Below are 14402 nucleotides of genomic sequence, written 5' to 3'. Positions count from 1 at the left end.
TTGAAGCCAGCCTGGGCAGAAAAATCTATGATCCTTCATCTCCAAAAATGCCCAATCCTCCCACCCTCCAAAAGATAGACTTGAGTTGTAGCTGAAATGGTAGTGTACTAGCCAGCCATATGAAAGCGGATAACGGCCTTGAGGTAGCAGTGCAGAACTGACATGGGGACTCAAGGATATAATTGAAGACCTTGAGTCTTTTTGTCTCTCTCTTCCAGTTTGTTGTATTGCACTTAAAAAGTGGCAGAAAATCAATATTCTAGGATAGTTAGAAGAACAATAATGTACAAGGTAGAGGGCAAATTGATTTTATCTAGAGACTCTGACTCTTTCTTTGAGCAGTAAGGTTCTCTCCTCCATCTCTTCCCTTCTGTCTCATGTTCCTGAGAGGCGAAGTTGTGGGGGGCTGAACACTGAAAGAACCAACCAGTGATATTTTCTATAGTAGGTGGCCTTAGGTTATAAACTTAAAGAGTGATTTTAGTCTGTTGTATTAGAGTGATATACAGTTATTACCTTTATATGAATGAAAAAATAAGGAAAACATTTTAAATTGATTTTTATTTCAGTGCCAACTCTTGGGGCTTGAACTTAAGGCCGGGGTGAGATCCAAAGGCCTTTTTGTTCAAGGCTAGTGCTCTACCACTTGAGACACAGCTCCACTTTTGGTGGCAGTTAATTGGAGAGTCTCATATGCTTTTTTGCCCACCCTGGATTTAAACCATGATCCTCAGATTTTAGCCTCCTGAGTAGCTAGGATTATAGGCATGAGCCACCACACCCGGCTTAAGTTGAAATTTTTAAGAAACTACTAATTCATCATATTTCATTATAGCATCTCACTTCATGAGACCATGGTTTTTATTAGTGGATGATGTATTTGTTTATCTCCGCTAGCATGTGGAAAGAGGATAGATGTTAGTTATCTCTTATGGATAAAATTTACAACTAATTATACAATCTTTGAAAAGCCCATTTACTGGGATGGATGAAATAGTGGTGATTAAATTGTCTTATGGCACTTTCTTGAAGACTCTATGGAAAGCGAATGAGAAAGTACAGTAATTTCTCTGTAACACGTTCTTTCTGTTTCTAAAAATCTATAAATATCTTTTTCATATTACCTCCATTTTGCCTTCTATTTTAGTTTTTTGTATAGTTTGTCATTTCTCTGCTTTTCCTTGTGAGGCAATGCATCTATTTTATGGAAGAAAAATAAATATTCTAGAGGATAGAGAATAGTACCTAGCAAAGAAATATATTGAAATTGAGTTGCTGTTTTCTGAAAAGTACTTGCATTATCCATCATGGAACAACTGCCAAGAAACAGATCATTCAGCTCTTTTCCCCACGCTCTGGGTTATGATGTGGGTAATGAATTGGGACCGTTGCCAAGTACCTATTTGTGGGTGATCATCCACACAACACTGACAGATGCTGGCTCCACAGTTATCATCAGAAAGCCACAGGGGTCTAGGGTCTTCTGGAAGGTTCTCAACACCCCAAGCTTTTCCATTCTTTCCAAAAGAATAAGAAGCACGATTCCCAGGTTGACTCAAAAATAAAAAGAGAAAAAAAATAACCAAATAACTAACTGTTTCTCATTTCATCTCAGTGGCATTAGTATAACATTAGAAAATATAAAGGAGAGCCACTGAAGTTCTATTTAAGGAGCAGGAGATCATCAGAGCAATTGTGAATCTGCTTCTCTCTGACAGTTTCCCCTTCGTATTAGCTTTCTATTCCAGACAAGTATTGTACTACTGTCTTATTTGAAAATACTACAGATACTACTTTGTCTATATGCATCTAGGAAAGGGCTGTTACTTTTCTCCTCCTTTCCTGAAGTCTAAATTATGAAATGAATACACATTATTCAATTTTATTAATATATCTAGTCATTAATCCTCTCAGCAATAAATGCATTATTATTCCATTTTATAAGTTTCTGGTCAGATGGCTTGATAATTTCTTTCACCTACATTCTTTCTCTTTTGTTCTCTTTAGCAATTAATTTTTTTTTGCCAGTCCTAGGCTTGAGCTCAAGGCCTGAGCACTGTCCTTGGACTTTCTCAAGGCTAGCACTCTACCACTTGAGCCTCAGCACCACTTCCGGCTTTTTGCTATGTATGTGGGGTACCGAGGAATCGAACTCAGGTCTTCGTGCATGCTAGGCAAGCACTCTACCACTAGGCCAAACTCCTGGCCCCCATAGCAATTAATTTTTTGGAAGTCTTATCCACCCTATGGTAGGTTGCCATTGCATTTGGGAAATGAAGCATTATTCATTTTGGTAACAATGTGGGGCTGAGCTTCTTTGATTACATGAGGCCAGCTGGGATATAGCCTCACATATTTCAAAACCATAAATATACTGGGCAGCAGTGGCTCAGTGCTATAATCCTAGCTCTTCAAGAGGCTGTGTTCGGAGGTTCATGGTTCGAGACCAGCCCTGGCAGGAAAGTCCATGAGACTCATTTCCAATTAATTAATCACCAGAAAACCTTAAGTGGAGCTGTGGCTCAAAGTGGCAGAGTGCTAACCTTAAGCAAAAGAATTTTAATTTATATATACATTATTTTCTACTAACTAGTTTTAGAATACATAAATGTGTGTGTGTGTGTGTGTGTGTGTGTGTGTGTGTGTGTGTGTGTGTGTGTGTGTGTGTGCTGACTTGGACCACAATAGTTGCTGACACTAAATTTAATGGGTTCCCTCATTTGTCATAATCAGTAGAAACCTTGGGCTCTCCTAGCAGAGACTTGCAATAAAGCAAAACGTAGATACATAAGGCCATATAGTATGACGCTAAATGAAAGGACCTCTAGGATATAGAAACAAAAGCCATATAATGAATGATTGTTGTCCTTAATGTACTATGTTATCTCTCATCTCTATTGCTGTCCCTTGGTTATCTCATATTGTTACAGTATCTCACTTTGTTATCTGATATATTGGATATATTTGTATTTGGTTATTTGAAATTGGATAGGGAAGGGGGGAAAACAAGATGAGGGGTGGGGGTGGGAGGAGGGAAATGGGGACCAAGACATGAGAAAGGGTATCAATGTATGTGAATTAATGCACCTTCTATCTGGCAAGTATAATGTAACCCTTCTATTAATTACAATAAAAATATATGAAAAAAGATACATATTTTGGTACCTTAGAACTCTATTAGTCCAGCCATTATTGATGACACTCAAGCATTCTGCAGTTTTCACTGGCTATATTCATCAGGGTAGGTTTATAATTTGTGTTTAAAAATTAATATTTGAGGGGCTGGGAGTTTGTCCTAGTGGTTGAGTGCTTGCCTAGCATACATGAAGACCCAGTTTCAATTCTTTGGTACCACATAAATAGAAAAAGGCTGGAAGTGGTGCTGAGGCTCAAGTGGTAGAGCTCTAGCTTTGAGAAAATCCAAGGACAGTGCTCAGACCCTGAGCTCAATCCCAGAACTGGGAAAACAATTAATATTTGAGTATTTGAAGCTAGGTGTAAGAGACCCATGCCTGTATTCCTAGGTAGTCAGGAAGCTGAGATCTGAGGGTTGTGGTGCAAAGCCAGCCCACACAGGAAATCCCATTAGACTCTTGTTTCCAATTAGCCGTCAGAAAACCTAGAAGGTAGATTTTGGGCCCAAATAGTAGAGTACAGAATTTAAAGCCAAAAGCTAAAGGATATAGCCTTGAGTTCAAACCTCAGTAGAGGACCCAGAAATATAAAATAAAACCAATTTCCAACTTTTCTATTGCTGTTGCTTTTGATTCAAGTTAAGGTAAAATCAAATAAGAAGGCTGGGAATGTGGCTTAGTGGTAGAGTGCTTGCCTAGTATGCACAAAGTCCAGGGCTCAATTCCTCAGTACCATATAAACAGAAGAGGCCAGATGTGGTGCTGAAGCTCAAGTGGTAGAGTGCTTGCACTGGTAATAATAATAATAATAATAATAATAATAATAATAATAATGTGATGATGATGATGATAATGATGATGAAGAAGAAGAAGAAGAAATAAAATAAGACTCCTCACACTTCTCTTTATTCCCATACTACTCTTTAAATGGTACTGTGAGTTGCTTTCTATTAGCCCATGACTGTATGTGAGAATTTTGAAATAAAAATGATGCATAACCAAGAGATACAAGGAAAGATACTTAGAAATAATACAGAAATAGGTTTCAACAACCTCATTGTATTACAAAGGTCAGCAGTTTCCTAAAAACATGTAAGATCTCCAGATCTACAGCCATGGAACTTCTGGAGTCTTTTTTTTTTTTTTTTGCCAGTCCTGGGGCTTGAACTCAGGGCCTGGGCACTGTCCTTGGACAAGTTTTGCTCAAGTTAGCACTCTGCCACTTGAGCCATAGTGTCACTTCCAGCATTTTCAGTATATGTGGTACAGAGGAATCGAACCCAGGGCTCCATGCATGCTAGGCAAGCACTCTACAGTTAGGCCATGCTCCTGGCCTCTCTAGAGTCTTAAGCATGCCTCTGACCCAGTATCAGAAGTTCAACCTCTGGTATTCAAAGTATATAGTGGAGAATCTGAGAGATGCCTGCCACTGAAGGAGGATTTGCTTCACAAAACTTCTGCCCTTAGGCAGCAGCTGCACAAATGAGAGGGAGCAGAGCAGAAGAGCATCTTCACTGTGAAAGAGGATCCTGCATTTATCTTTGTTTCATCCTAGGGAAAGAAATGCAATTTCACTGGGCCTCTATGAAAATCTACTATCAAAATAAATTTTCACATCAGCACTTATGATGGGACTATCTTTTTGACCTTTACAGCTAAGTAACAATTGAATGCTTTGCCCTAAAAGGCATGTGATAGGTAATGCTCTTCTAGAAATCCACTCTTGTTTGTTTGGTTGGTTCTGGTCTTGGAGTCTGGACTCAGGGCCTTGAGCTTGCTCTTCTTGCTCAGCTGGTGCTGTTCCACTAGAGCTATGCCTATACTCCAACTTCTTTTTTTTGGGTGGCGGGGGGGGGGCAGGGGGGGAGGCGGGTTTATCGGGCTAGAACTCAGCCTGAGCACTGTCCCTGAGCTCTTCAGCTCAAGGCTAACCACCCTACTTCTGGGCCCAGGAATTGTCCCTGAGCTCTTCAGCTCAAAGCAATGGGCCTGCCCTTGAGCCAAGTCCCACTTCCCGATTTTTAGAGGTTAATTAAAGAGTCTCAGGTCCTTCTGTGCCTGGGCTGGCTTTGAACCTTGATCCTCAGATCTCAGCCTCCTGAGTAGCTAGGATTACAGGTATGAGCCACCACACCTGACTTACACTCCAACTTTTTGCTGGATATTTTGGAGTTGGAAACTAGCAGACTTTCTACCTAGATTGGACTTGACGAGATCTGGATTGCAACTTCCCCTTACAGGAGTGAGCCACTGGTGTCTGGCTTAGAAATCCATTGTTTAAAATATTGATCAAGATCATCATTAAACAGCAAATGTCTTTTGAGCTTTGTCTGTGGGAAAGCAATTTATACATGAATTGGGGGGGAAAAGATTGGGTAGATGGTATATAAGCTGCAAGAGTAAAATTAAAGTTAGAGGTTTCACTTTTCAGCAGCCATTGAAGATCATTGACCTTGACATAATGAAAGCAGTGCTTTGAGAGATGTAGTTAAAACCAAAACGAAAGAGTCATGTACAAAGCAGTCCATGATACTTTAAAGCCCTTCCTTTTTGGAACAGCTTCAAGATGTCTTGGACTCCGGAGGCAGAGGATAACTAAGTTCTTATCAAAGCCTGTGCAGACCATAGGCCATCCTGTCTCAGCATTACCCTGCTAAGCTTAAATAATTCAACCTAAAAGCCAAAGCACTTCAGAGTTTAGTGAGAATGCACTGAATGTGTGATGACATTTAAGACATTAAAAGGAGGTAGGGCTCAGGTTAACTATGAAAATTAACCCTATTTCTGTTTATGTTTCTCTCTGATTCTGTCTCTGTCTCTCGCTGTGTCTCTCTCATTCTCTCTCTCTCTCTCTCTCTCTCTCTCTCTCTCTCTCTCTCTCTCTCTCTCACACACACACACACACACACACATACACATACACACACACACACACACACACACACACTTATTATTCTTACCTTTGGTGCATACAATAACTTCATATTCAAAAACAACAGTCCAGGGCAACACTGGCACAAATATAAAGGCACAGTTGGCTATGGTGACACATATGTTTAAAATCCCAGCACTGGAGTGAATGAGGCAAAAAGAGCAGAAGTCAAGACCACCCAGGTGCCACCATCAGTCCCTGCTTTAAAAAGAAAAGAAAACAAGCCAAGGCATTGCAGCATGCACAGCAGTGCTTCAATATGAAGGACTGAAGAATAAGGTTAGGACACAGAGCCCTCTGCCTGCCAAGACAGATTACTTAACTACTGACTTGGTCTTTGATTATTAATACAAATGAGGTGTATTTTATTTTGATTTTTTTAGCTTTAGTATTTTAATTTACCTGCAGACAGTTTTTTGTTTGTTTGTTTGTTTGTTTTGCCAGTCCTGGGCTTGAGCTCAGGGGCTGAGCACTGCCCTTGGGTTTTCTCCAGGCTAGAACTCTACCACTTGAGCCACAGCACCACTTCTGTCTTTTTCTATGTATGTAGTACTGAGGAATTGAACCCAGTCTTCGTGCATGCTAGGCAAGCACTCTACCACTAGGCCAAACTCCCAGCCCCCAGTTATCTTCTTTTATTCCCCTGGGATGATTTTTCACTTTGCCACCTCTGCCCTGTTCTGCAACTTCCTCTCACACAATAAATAATAGCACATTTCACTGAGGGTCTCTCCTGCAGTTTTCCCTGGGTATGAAATGTTCCACTGATGAGGTCATAAGAAATCTCCTCTATAAAATTATTTGAGAGAACGCTTTGACTTCTCTATTATACCTCACGTATTTTCCTGTGTGTTACTCATATGACAGTGTTGGCTTATACAGAGCAATTATATCAACAGTCTCTTTCAACAACTTAGTCTCAGTTGAGTGCCCCCCCCCATTAATTACCTTCATATATTGCAGGGTTGGCAAGAACTCTGACAGTGTCTGTTCTTGTTGTTGCTGTTGTTATCAAGTTTAGGGCGAAGTGTATTTTCACTGGAACAGCAGAGTAAAGACTTAAGGCTGGATAATCTTCTGAATTATAAGGCATATGTTCTTTTCTGTACCTGTGAAAAGGTCAGTGGCTCCATGATGGTCTGATTTACTACTTGTCTAAGACAATCATTTCTGTTTCAGTCTATAATAGTCTCTGCAACATGACGGTGGCCTGTATTTCTGTGGAGATTGCATTGTGAGTTGAGTGTGAATGCATTCATAGCTCACAGCAAAATAGAAACTTCCTACTTAAAGGGGTGGGGGGAGGGAAATGGGGACCAAGACATGAGAAAGGATATCAATGTATGTGAAGTAATATACCTTCTATCTGGTGAATATAATGTAACCCTTCTATTAATTATAATAAAAAAATATATGAGAAAAAAATAAACTTCTTACTCACTAAGTAGAGCACCACTGACTGAAATGACATACCATCTTGCCTTCCTTGGAAACCCCACACCAACGTAATCATAGAAAAGTACTCAGGAAGAAAGAGATGGTCCTAGAATGAGTTTAAGAAGAAAAAAAAATCTTCATTTCTCTCCAGGACACAGGGATTTCACATAAAAGAGCAATGTAGATTACAATAGGAATAAGTGAGAAGCCTCCTGCTTACTTCTAGCAGAACAGTAGAAGCTGAAACATAAACTATAGTAGATACATGTAACATTTGCATGAAGACAGAATAATGGGAAAATGTACATGCCAACAGCATGGGCATTCATGGCACATTTTGATAGCTAGAGATGGAACAGTCATCATTGTAGACACTGGATAAAATTTAACCTGGAAGGCTGGTTGGAAATTGGGCAGGTCAGGGAATAATTTGTGCCAGATTAGCCCATTTTAACCAGATGATGAGAAAAAGCTTTTTAGTTCCTGTCTAGGCCCCAATGTCAGAGGGCAACATCTTTCTTGCATCTGACTTTTTCTGGGTCTCTGCCATGTTCTCTGAATAGATTTGAAGACACATTGGCAGGTTGCATGATATCTAGCTCACTGACAAAGTACTTGTGTTTGGGGTTTAGTAGTGATACAGATCTCAAAACCCTCTTGGCATCTATGCACCAAAGATGCTTGCCTGCAATGCTTGCTACACAAGAATCTGAAATCCGAGGATGACATTTTCTATTTCAATCATCCTGGAAATTGTCTTGCGGGTCTGGAGTTCAATGCTACTTCCATGCAAAGTCAGGAGTCACCTGTGTGATGACCTTCACAACACTGATGCATGGAAGCAAGGTATGTTTTACAACCGCATCATCTTCATCTCCTCCTTAATTGCATATCTCAGACAGGGAAGGTAATATGAGATGCTTACGGGTGTCTGCATGTTTCTCTAAGAGATTTGCAAGATACATTTTGCACAATCTCTAGTTCACCTCAGACGGTGGCTGTCAGGCAAATGTTTGCTTCACAGCCGTACATCCTATTCATCAAACTAAGGATGTGAACAAGCTTTTCTCATTTCCCCCAAATAAAAGTGACAGCTTGTGCTGGAGAGGATACCTTCTTACAAAAGGTCATTGAAACCTCACGCTAGTGTGAGCAGCTTGTTCTAGAAATATTGCTGCAAGTAAACATGGTTCAGCCCACAATCACTTGTTTTCCTTATTGAAATAAAATGTTGAGCCCTGTCCTTGCTCCCTCTTGAGAAAGAACACCTTGCTTCTACAAGTGAGGGGGAAGAGGAGAATGAAAAGAAAGAAGTGGGAGGAAAATTTATCTGAGGAAAAAAAAAGCCTAAGCCTTAGTGTTTGCTTCCCTGGGGAGTTTTTCTTTCTCCTTTGGAAAAGCCTTTGTAGGATGATGAATTTCCTATATTACCAGCAGATGGGAAAACAGTCAGACATGTGTCTGTGGAAGCATAGAAACAGAATTTGCATTTTAATCAGAGCAGCAGGAAAGACATAAAAGGGAGGATCCTTAAAGATTTACAAGTAATGTGTAAACACTGGGAAATTCATCATTTGTGAACCGAGTATACAAGTTGTAGGCAGCTGTATTATAAGCTATAGGCTAATTGGAGGCTCCAGTAATGGAATACAAGAAGTGCGTCCCCAAAACAGAAAAGATTCCAGAAGCAAAATAAAGAAGGTACTTTCCCAGTCACACTCATCATAAACTGATCCCTTCTACCTAACAAACTTATCAAATGTTTATTTTTATTCTGTATTTAAAACCAAAGGATAAATTTAATTTGGGGTTTTTTTCCCCCCTAGGGCCAGCTGTACTTGTGTGTGCCTATAATCCTAGCTACCCAAAAGGCTAGTCTGAGGCCAGCCACTGTGAAAGAAACCAGGGCCTTATTGGAAAAATTACTAGAGTGGAAAGGGATGGAGTTGTAGAGCATCAGCCAGTGAGGCCCTGAATTCAAACTTCAGAGCCACTTAAGAAAATAATATTTCTAGGGCCTGGAGTTTGGCCTAGTGGTAGAGTGCTTGCCTAGCATGCACGAAGACCCAGGTTCGATTCCTCGATAACACATACATAGAAAAAAGCTGGAAGTGGAGCTGTGGCTCAAGTGGTAGAGTGCTAAGCCTTGAAAAAGTCCAAGGACAGTGCTTAAGCCCTGAGCCCAAGCCCAGGACTGACAAAAAAATAAAAAAATTAAAAATTAAAAAAAAGAAAAAGAAAATATTTCTAAAGTATTCTTTTTGCCTTATGTTCTTTCTCTTACTTTGAATTATATTGCAAATGAAATCTTCATATTCTGATGATTAACATGGTTGCACATTTGCAAGATATGGACTGGTGTCTGAAAATACTTCAAGAATCTCAAGAACAATACTAGACAAAATTTAGTTAGTCAAGGCTGACCTCGAACTCTTGATCCTTCTGCCTCAGGAAAATATTGGTATGTAGGCACGTACCACAATGCCAAACTGAATAGTATTCTAAATTTCTAAAACATTTGGCAAAACATATGGTAGACGTTTCCAGTTGTGCACAGCTTCATTTACATAAAGTTTAGAAGCTTTCTATGAGTAAAATTCTCCCACATTCACTTTGGTTTTTAACATTCAGTGAGGTTGGGGGACATTTGTTATCCAAGAAGGGATTCGTTGTTTAATATTTTCTATTGCTGCAATATAAATACATGCATTGCTTTCTCTTTTCCTTCAGGTGATTGACCAATATCTGGGTGCTGGAAGTAGTACTTCCTTTATTCAAAGCACCTTTAAAATAATTATGGGTCCTGGTGCATAGACTAGTGGTAGAGTGCTTACCTAGCATGCATGAAGTCCTGGGTTCAATTACAAGATACCACATACACAGAAAAAGCCTGAAGTGTAGCTCAAGTGGTAGAGTGCTAGCCTTGAGAAAGCCCAAGGACAGTGCTCAGGCCCCAAGTTCAAGCCCCAGGACTGTCAAAAATTAATAATACAAGTAACAGGTGACTTTTATAATCACTTATTGTCTATATATGTAGTCCTTCAAAAAGCACTAGATTTTACCAACATTACCAAATTAAACAATAAAATTACTTATAGATATTTACTTGAATATATGTATATAACAATTGCATGTGCCAGGCACTGGTGACTCATGCCTGTAATCCTAGCTATTCAGAAGGCTGAGATCAGAAGATTGCAGTTCAAAGCCAACCCCAGCAAGAAAATCCATGACTTTTATCTCCAATAAACTCCTCAGAAAAACTGGAAATGTCACTTAACTCAGGTAGTAGAGTGTTGGGAGCTGAGTGCAGGGTCAGGCTGGCCCATGAATCTGCATCACTGAATAAGATAAACACACAAAGAAATGAGCTGTCATGTATGAACGCCATGCCTAACTTTGAGCTATATCGTCAGTATTGTGAATCACTTTCTGCTGAGACTTGATTACCATTGGGTACGAATGTGTTATTGCTTTATCACTGTCTGCTGAGACCTATAATGAGAGTAAACACAGTGGACCTCCCTTGTCCTGACCACGTTTGTGCTGATAGGCTCCTGCACCCTGTATTAGCTGAACGTACTTCCTCAATAAACGAGTTCCTGCCTTGACGGGTCTCCCTGATTGTCCTCCAGCGAGGGAGGGCTGGTTGCGGGCAGTCAGTTGGCCCTCTCCTTTCTCGGCTCTTCCTGGTCAGGTCGTGTTCTCTCTATCCCTCTTGCTGGTTAGGAGAGACCGAGGACTACAAACCCCAACAGTAGAGCACTAGCTTGAGCACAAAGAGGCTCAAGCCCTATGTTTGAGCTCTATCACTGGCAAAAAAAAAAAAAAAGAGGCCGGGAGTTTGGCCTAGTGGTTAAAGTGCTTGCCTAGCATGCATGAAGACCAAGGTTCGATTCCTCGGTACCACATACATAGAAAAAAAAAAAGCCGGAAGTGGTGCTGAGCCTCAAGTGGTAGAACTCTAACCTTGAGAAAGTCCAAGGACAGTGCTCAGGCCCTGAGCTCAAGCCCAGGACTGGCAAAAAAATAAAATAAAATAAAATATGATGTAAAAATCAACGTTAATAAATTCTTTAAAAAATTTTTTAAAAAAGACTGCATGTGGCATGTATGAAATTATATATGCATATAATTTCAAATGAAGATAATATGGATACCCTGCCCATCTTCACACAGATCTTAGCCTCCTGAGTAGCAAACCAATGGGACCCAGCTTCCAGCCCAAGTTCTTGAGGCACAAAAAGAGCAGAAAAAATAGGAATAGGCAGCAAGTTTTATATTATATATTTAGCATGCATAATGACCTCAATGTCCAAGATCAGATTTATGAAAAAAAGATTTCACATGAGAGCTCTGATTTCTCCATAACAAAAGCATTTCTATCTTTTCTTATCTATATATCCATCTATTCCACAGTTTTGCATAGTTCTAAAATGCCATGGCATTTATGACCAGAATGTACCTGATAAAACACTGTTGGGTACAAGTAGCAGAATGAACTATGTCAGAATACTGCAAAGTCTTCACCTGCTGGAGAAAGACCCATGCCTTTTCTTCTATGCCTTTCCTTAGCTTATGAGGCTTTGTTCTTGTATGTTCAAATAGGGGACATTGAAGCCACTTTTCTATCTTGGCAGATTGGTGGGCATACTACCATCTCTGCCCATTTGCAAATGATTCTAGCTGAGAATAATAATGTACATGCTTTGTGATTCTGACATACAGCCTGAGGCTGTTGGTTTTTTCTATGTAGTATTATAAAAAAAAAAAAAAAAAAAAAAAAAAAAAAAAAAAAACTCCTGTTGTGCAAGCTGCCTTGATTATAGTGAGGAATAGTAATGCTCCTTGTGTCCTTTTAATGCCACAACTTTGATCCCAAGAAAGAAGCTAGAACTAGCCAAAGCAAAGCACTGTAGTAGACCAATTGCTAGCCTCTCATCGCTTTGCCAATTGTTAATGCATTAAGGCTGTGGAGAGAGCTCAGACAAGGAAATAGCTCAGCCTAGGAAATAGTGCAGATATTGACTTGGAGTAGATTCTGAACCAGACAATTTTCTTTTTATTTTAGACTTCTCAGTTACAGAGTGACAATAATCATATTGACCTATTTCTTAGGTAATGGCTGTTGTCATTGCCTAGTTGCTTTCAGGTAGTAAATTAGTGACCTGCTGAGAAAAAACGATTGATGGAGTGTAACAATGTAAAAGCATTTCAGCAGTGACAGTGATGGCCAAAATCATCCAGTTTATACAGAAAAGAAAGAAATGTTCCTTCCCATTGAATGAAAGCAAAGATTTCTGTTTTTGTTTTTGGCTTAATTCTGGGATGGCCGTCTTTGGAAATTTTAATTGGAAATTCCATTCAAGATTTAAAAGAGACAATTTATCCATCCCAATTTACTAGTTGAATGAATGATTTCAGCCTCCCCATGAAGTTTATTTTATTTAAAAATTATGGCAGATTTCTTTCTTGCCAGTGAAGTAGACAGTTTGTAGCCTTTGATGATGTTTGCTTGCTGTCAGGGTTAACCAGTTGCATGCTTGTTCTTGCATGTTTTGGTTACAAGGAGTCATGACATAAATACTAGTGGGAACTGAACTTGATGGCAGACAAAGTTCTCTATTTGTTTCTGCTTCTGTGTTCCTTGTTTGGACTGAAAAATTCTCAAGGCCCTCAGAAAGATTTCTGATGGCCCTTGCAAGAAATTCCCAATCTTTCTTAAGGTATGTTGCTTCTGGAAGAGGTCATGGCCACTATAAGAAACAAAGAACACAAAGAAAGGCAAGGTGAGTGCCATCTTCAAAGAGAAACTTTGGCTCTGAATGGGTCCCTGCATTTTACTTGTAGTTTCCATGTCTGTCCTCATTCATTTAGTGCAGGATTTCTTTTTTTTTAATATTTTTTATTGTAATTAATAAAAGGGTTACATGATATTTGCCAGATAGAAGATGCATTAATTCACATACATTGATACCTTTTCACATGTCTTGGTCCCCATTACACTCTCCCCCACCCCCTCATCTTGTTTTCCCCCTTCCCTATCCAATTTCAAATAACCAAATACAAATATATCCAATATATCAGATAACAAAATGAGATACTGTATCAATATGAGATAACAAAGGGACGGCAAAAGAGATGAGAGATAGCATAGTACCTTAAGGACAACATTCGTTCATTATATAGCTTTTGTTTCTATATCCTAGAAGTCCTTTCAATTAGCGTCATACTATATGGCCTTATGTATCAAGGTTTTGCTCTATTGCAAATCTCTGCTAGGAGAGCCCAAGGTTTCTACTGATTCTGACAAATGAGGGAAACCATTGAGCCTAAGTTCCTTTGAGTCTGGCTTACTTCACTTAATATGATTTTTTCTAAGTCTTTCCATTTCCTAACAAATGGGGTGATGTCATTCTTTCTGACAGCAGCATAGAATTCCATTGTGGTACAAATACCACATCTTGTTGATCCATTCATCTAGGTTGGTTCCATATCTTTTGCTATGGTAAATACTGCTGCAATGAACATTGTTGTGCTAGTGGATTTAGTATGTCCTTGTTTCTGGATGACTGGGTAGCCAAGCAGTGGAATTGCTGGGTCATAGGGGAGCTCTATGTTTAGCCTTTTGAGGAACTGCCATACTGCTTTGCATAGTGTTTGAATGAGCTTGCACTCCCACCAACAGTGTAGTAGTGATCCCTCCTGGCCACATCCCCTCCAGCATCTGCTTTTGTATGGCAAAGGACATAGCTAGTAAATTAATTAGGAAGCCTACAGAGTGGGAGAAGATCTTCACCAACCATACAACAGACAATGGCCTCATATCTGAAATATATCAACAGCTCAAAAAATTGAATCACTCCAAAACTAATCTCCAAAGTAACAACCATCCCATT

General features: G+C 39.6%; 1 protein-coding gene across 1 annotated transcript in view; it reads left to right on the top strand.

Annotated features, from left to right (window-relative positions):
• The window catches only part of Pld5 (phospholipase D family member 5), a 241380-nt gene that overhangs the window by 190406 nt on the left and 36572 nt on the right, over positions 1–14402 (top strand). The gene's annotated exons all lie outside the window — the stretch shown is intronic.

Source organism: Megascapheus bottae, chromosome 10 (genome assembly GCF_031878675.1).
Source record: "Megascapheus bottae isolate mThoBot1 chromosome 10, mThoBot2.hap1, whole genome shotgun sequence".
Lineage (NCBI taxonomy): Eukaryota > Metazoa > Chordata > Mammalia > Rodentia > Geomyidae > Megascapheus > Megascapheus bottae.
This window is presented reverse-complemented; position numbering and strand designations above follow the sequence as displayed.